Source organism: Panthera onca, chromosome D1 (genome assembly GCF_046562875.1).
Source record: "Panthera onca isolate mPanOnc1 chromosome D1, mPanOnc1 haplotype 2, whole genome shotgun sequence".
Classification (NCBI taxonomy): Eukaryota; Metazoa; Chordata; class Mammalia; order Carnivora; family Felidae; genus Panthera; species Panthera onca.
In genome coordinates this window covers 23,954,765-23,960,749 of record NC_138348.1, presented here as the reverse complement: position 1 = coordinate 23,960,749, position 5,985 = coordinate 23,954,765, and positions in this window count along the sequence as shown.

Sequence of the window (5,985 nt, the reverse complement as noted above, 5' to 3'; positions counted from 1 at the left end):
ATCTGCAAATCTTATTTTTCTCAATAAAGTTGTTTTTAATAATATTTCTCACATAGAGTAGGGGGGAATCAAATGTAAAAATGTTACATGCCTTCTGCAATGCCAGCCACACAATAAACATTTAAATGCCTAATGCTTTCCTCATCATAGTTGATATAATTTCTGGCAGAAACGAAGACCTAGCTCTTTTCCTCATTTTTTGGGTAAATATCTCTCTAGCCAGCAAAACACAGCTATGGTTCCAACATTCTGACATGGTGTTTGATGTGCTAATAGTTGATGAATGAATAGATGGATTAGTTAATAACATGTAACTTGCTAATATTTAGTAAAACATTATTTGCTAATTAGAGATCTTTAGTCAAGGAATTACAACCATCAATGTCTTTACATCCCCCACTCTACCCCCAACAAACACACTTCCTTCTGTAACAAGGCTCAACACCACCATATATCTCTTCATTTTTCTACAAAGCCATTTGATTTTTTTTTTTTCACTCCAGCCAAATCCCACAAATGTCGATGTTAAAGTCAAAGTGCATTTTTCTTACAATTTGTCTGTTTGGTTTTTACAACCCATAAATTGTTGGTTGGTCATCAAGGTGACTGACGGTTCATCTTGCTTTGAAGTGCAATATCCAGTTGTTGCTTTTTTGTTTTTTGTTTTTGTTTTTGTTTTTAACTGATGATATATTACTTTTTGGCATCAGCAAGCCCCAATTGATTTTAGGTACAAATTAAATGCCCTGATAGTTGTAATATGGTGATTTATCACCAGAGTCAGCAGTGATTTTGCTTCACAATGGGTTTAAGTAGAGGGTTGAGAGAAAACTCCACCTCTTAAGGTGGGGGGTGAAAGTCTCAAGGGTGCAGGCACTTAAGTGTGAACATTTCATAAAGGTTCTAGACAAGAAAACTACCAAGTTTGGGGGAAATTGAGTTATTGAAAGCATAGGACAACAACTGTGTATGATTAAGCCAAGATCTATATTGTCAAAGTTGCATGTATGCTTCATTGCTTTGGATTTTTTCCTGTGACCACTGAAAGAGAAAAACACTATTTTTGTCAACTTTCACAAAGTGTCTGCTGTTTGGGTCATGAGATAAGCTGTAATTTATTTTACAGGGTCCTAAATAAAGCAAATCTGGACAATTGGGGGAACAAAATAATTTCAGTGATACTGCATTCAGAAATAGCATGGGTCAGTCAGAACATTTTAGTTGTTGTTAATTGACAGGAAATTCTGTTTTCTAAGTGGCTTACATAAACAAAATAATTGGCTTCCATTCAGAAGAACATACCCGTAAATCCAACATATTGGGAGAAGAGGAGATTATGATTTTTTTCAGCTTATTTCATCACTGTTAAAGTGATGAATATTTATTTCTCTATGGTAGTGATGGAGGCATGCATAATTTGTTAATGTTTATTTTTACTTCATCAGAGTAAAAATATGGTAGGCTTAATTAAAGGTGTGACACTTTCTGAGTTACTAGAGGTTAGGACTTCAACATATGAATGTTGAGGAAGATGTAATTCAACCCATAATATACTCACAGCTCCAGCAACAAGAGAAGAACGTGATCTCACTTAGAGACCATTATTTCTGAGACACTAGAGGCTTCTGGCCTCAAGCACAGCTTGATTTAAGACCCACATTATGACACCAGGATCTCTTAGCTTTCTTTCTGTTGAATTGGCTGAGTTTTTCTGTTCAGCATCTGGTTTGCAAAAACTTGAGGCCTTTGATGAATCGATCATTTCTTGATTGCCAAATACCATGGATGCCTGTTCTCTTTGAGGAGTGGTATTGGCGAGTGTGGGGATGGGAGAGTTGGAATTCATAAACCTGACAGCAAACACAACTCCCAGAATTAGTTAGGATTATCCTAACTTGTGGAATGAGTTTGTCTTTTAAAAGGTATCACTATGGCAGAGAGTGTGTATGGAATTCTGTTACTAGTCATTTGTTACCTGGGTCCTTCGTGACTGTGCTTCTGTGTCCTGCTAGCAAAATCAGTTTTATCAGCAGAACCTACGTTGTGTGCGGAAAAGGGTTTCTTCCTCCAGAGTAAATTCAGAAAGTATTATAAAAGCAGGATTAATGGTTACATTGAGGTTTAAAAAAATAATAAAGAAAAAAGAAAACTGGAATAAACTAAATTGGGGATGGTAATCACTGGTACCCAACGGAAGGACATGACACATCCATTTTACCTAATTTATTTACAGCATTCAGATGCTTCTGACAATCCAAATCAAGTAACAAGTGGTAGGGGAAAAAGACATTAGAAGACATTAGGAGGTCTGATAAATTTTTACCTCAAATGTATGTTCTCTTTGAAGTATTTGCTCTTAGATTTTGTAAAGGTTTAGTCAAATGTGATTACATTTTAGTACTTTTAAAAGCTTTTTCTCTGGCAGTGTTTCAGTATAATTTTATTTCCTTTTTGAGGAGCTTTTATTTTCCTCAGGTATGATATGAGAAGAGGTAATAGATAAAATACAAGGAACCGTGAGAATGCTTAAATACATACCCATTTCACAAGAGTTTGGAAAATAGGATGGAATATTAATTTTTTCAAGTTAATTACTATCATTATGAATATTTGTCTATATATTGGTAGTGGGAGGTAAAATGACTTGTGAACTTTTTTTATTAATACGTGAATCTCTGATTCCTCAGAATAAAATCACTGGCATTTCTTAAGAGTCGGAAAACTCAAAAATGACAGTTTTGAACTATCTCCTCTATTCATTGCCTTTTCCTCAGATAAGAGTACTGATCTTAGAGGCCATGACCACCCGAATGCAGGATGGTAAAATAATATACTCAGCTTAGAGACAAGATATATTTGGCACAGTGGCTACTCATAAAAAAAAAAAAAAAAAAAAAAAAAAAATTAGGAGCACCTTGATAGTTCTATTGGTTAAGTGCCCAACTTCTGATTTTGGCTCTGATCATAATCTCAGCATCATGAGATGAAGCCTTGAGTCCGGCTCCATGCCCAGCATGCTTAAGATTCTTTCTCTCTCTCTGCTGCTCCCCTGTGCTTGCTCGCTCTCTCTCTCTCTCTCTCTCTCTCTCTCTCAAAACAAACAAACAAATGAAAAAAAAACCCCACACATTTAAAAAAATGTAGGGGCACCTGGGTGGCTCAGTCGGTTGGGTGACTGACTTCGGCTCAGGTCATGATTTCGCAGTCTGTGAGTTTGAGGCTGACGTCAGGCTCTGTGCTGACAGCTCAGAGCCTGAGCCTGCTTCAGATTCTGTATCTCCCTCTTTCTCTGCCTCTCTCTCTCTCTCTCTCTCTCTCTCTCTCTCTCTCTGTCTCAAAATGAGTAAATGTTAAAGAAACTTAAAAAATATAAGATGTGAGATCCTACTACTACTTTGAAGACATTTGCAGAGGAAGACTGAGCTTGGTTTCAATAATGCTAAGCAATATGCAATTCAGTAATAAATGGAAATTGACTAAGTAAATTGAGATCAGACTTCACTGATTTCATGATTTAAATTGTGCTGTATCTGCATTAACATGAACTGCCTTATTAATCTGTTGCAATTATTTTTATTTATGTTCGATTTGTCTCATTTGTGGAAAATTGTCTCCCCTGTGGTAGCTTCTTCAAGTTTGCCTGAAACATCCTGCTTTGACCTTTGTTATCTTTGAAAGAGTTCTAATCTGGTGTGATGAGGTATTCCAGGCCCCTCTTGTATATATCCTATCCCACAGCTCCCAAAATGAGCTATTTCTTCAAGGAGCCCTTCAACTTTTAATGGAAAATGCTATTTAAAGATCACAGTCTGTGTTCAAGGAGGAAGGATACTCTTTTGCTTAGTGGAGATCTTGTCATACTAATAGATGATCTATTTCTAGAATGGTGATAATCAGAAGTCTGATTTATTAAAGGAAAACCTGTTAATAAGGTGACAGATTCTTTTTGAACTTTGCTAGAGAGTCAGACTTGAAGAAATTTTTCAAGGTTCATTTATTTGGAGAGTCTGAACTGGGACAGTAGTAGACCTTGTAGTTTTGGTATATCTCTAGGGTAAAGTAGATTTTCCTTCCTGTGAAACAGTGATCAGGAACCAAGAACCATCCAATTCACTTCTAATAGTCTTCATTACAGTACCTAGAATGTAGGCATGTATTCTTTCTTTGAGATGTTCCTGTTCATCAGTGTTCTAGGATGCCATGAGGGGATGTTCATCACTGCCTGTAATCTGAGATTTCCTAATCCACAGACCAAACTTTATCATTGATAGCATTAGGATCAAGTGTTAATTTCGTTTCCATGGCCTTTTCCTGTGGCCAGGAGTCTGCTTCTTAAGCATGGATTTGACCAAATACATTTGTTTTGAGTTGTTCTTATATAGAATTACCAATCTCATGGGATTTTTAGACCAGTGTTACTTATACAACTGCAAAAGCTTTATATTTGAAGCTACATTACTTTCTGCCTATATATATACACATGTATGTATACATGTATATATATATATACATGTATGTATACATGTGTATATATATACATGTATGTATACATGTGTATATATATACATACATGTATATATATATACATGTATGTATACATGTGTATATATATATACATACATGTATATATATTCCTGTACTTCTATGTGGAATAAATTGACAGATATTGCGCAAAAGTCCTGTGTTTAGGACTTTGTACAGAGACATGATTGCCCCTATCCAAAATATACACCTATTCTTACTAACAACATTTTGTATATATTATTAACCAAGGAAGATTGAGCTTTTTTAATGACAAGACAGCATTTCACATTATGTGGTGAACAGGGTAGCTTTCATAGTAATGTTAGGCTGCTTATTAATCTGGAAAGTGCCTGATAATTATGTCAAGCATCACTGTTTTTATGATGAAGGAGCAAATATTTAACATGACCCGGTGGACTTCTCACAAAGCCTTTTAAGTATAAAAGATAATTTAACAGTTTTATGGTTATGTTTCTAGATCCCAAATATTAAATAACTCGTATCAAAAATGTATCAGCATATGCAAGATCTGGACATCAGATAAAAGTGACTAAGGATAAGAATGGTTATATGCATTATTTAAAATAAACATAAGTAACATGTTTCTAGGGTTCTAGCTTATCATTTAAATCAGAAGTGTTTATTAAAACATGGTTTCAGTGGCCAACAGGTACATGCAAAGATCCTGTACATCGCCAGTCCTCAAGGAAATGAAAATACCTGTCAGAATGACTTATCAAAAAGACCAGAAGTAACAAGTGTTGGTGAGGATGTGGAGAAAAGGGAACCCTCATACACTAGTGGTAGGAATGTAAGTTTGGTATAGCCACTATGGAAAGCAATATGGAGGTGCCTCAGAAAATTATAGATAGAACTACCATTTGATCCAGCAATTCCTCTTCTGAGTACTAATCCAAAGAAAATGAAAACACAAATTCAAAAAGGTCTATGTTAAACCTATATTAATTGCAGTGTTATTGATAATCAACATATGGAAGCAACATAAGTGTCCATCAGATGCACACATGTGTGTACACACACAATGGGATATTACTCAGCCATGTAAAAAATTAAGTAAAGGGGCACCTTGGTGGCTCAGTTGGTTAAGTGCCTGACTCTGGATATGGGGTCAGGTCGTGATCTTATATGGAGCCTGCATGAGATTCTCCATCTCCTTCTCTCTCTCTGCCCTTCCCCTGCTCGTGCACATACTCTTTCCCTAAATAAATAAACAAACAAACAAACAAGGAAACAAACATTAAAAAAGAAAATGAAGTCTTGCCATTTGTGATGTGCATGAACCAAGAGGGTGTTATGCTAAATGAAGAAAGTCAGACATAGACAAATACCATATGATTTCTTAAATATGGAGTTAAAAAAAAAAAGAACAAACAAAACAAAACATAAACAGACTCATAGATACAGAGAATAAACTGGTAGTTGCCAAAGGGGAGGGGATGA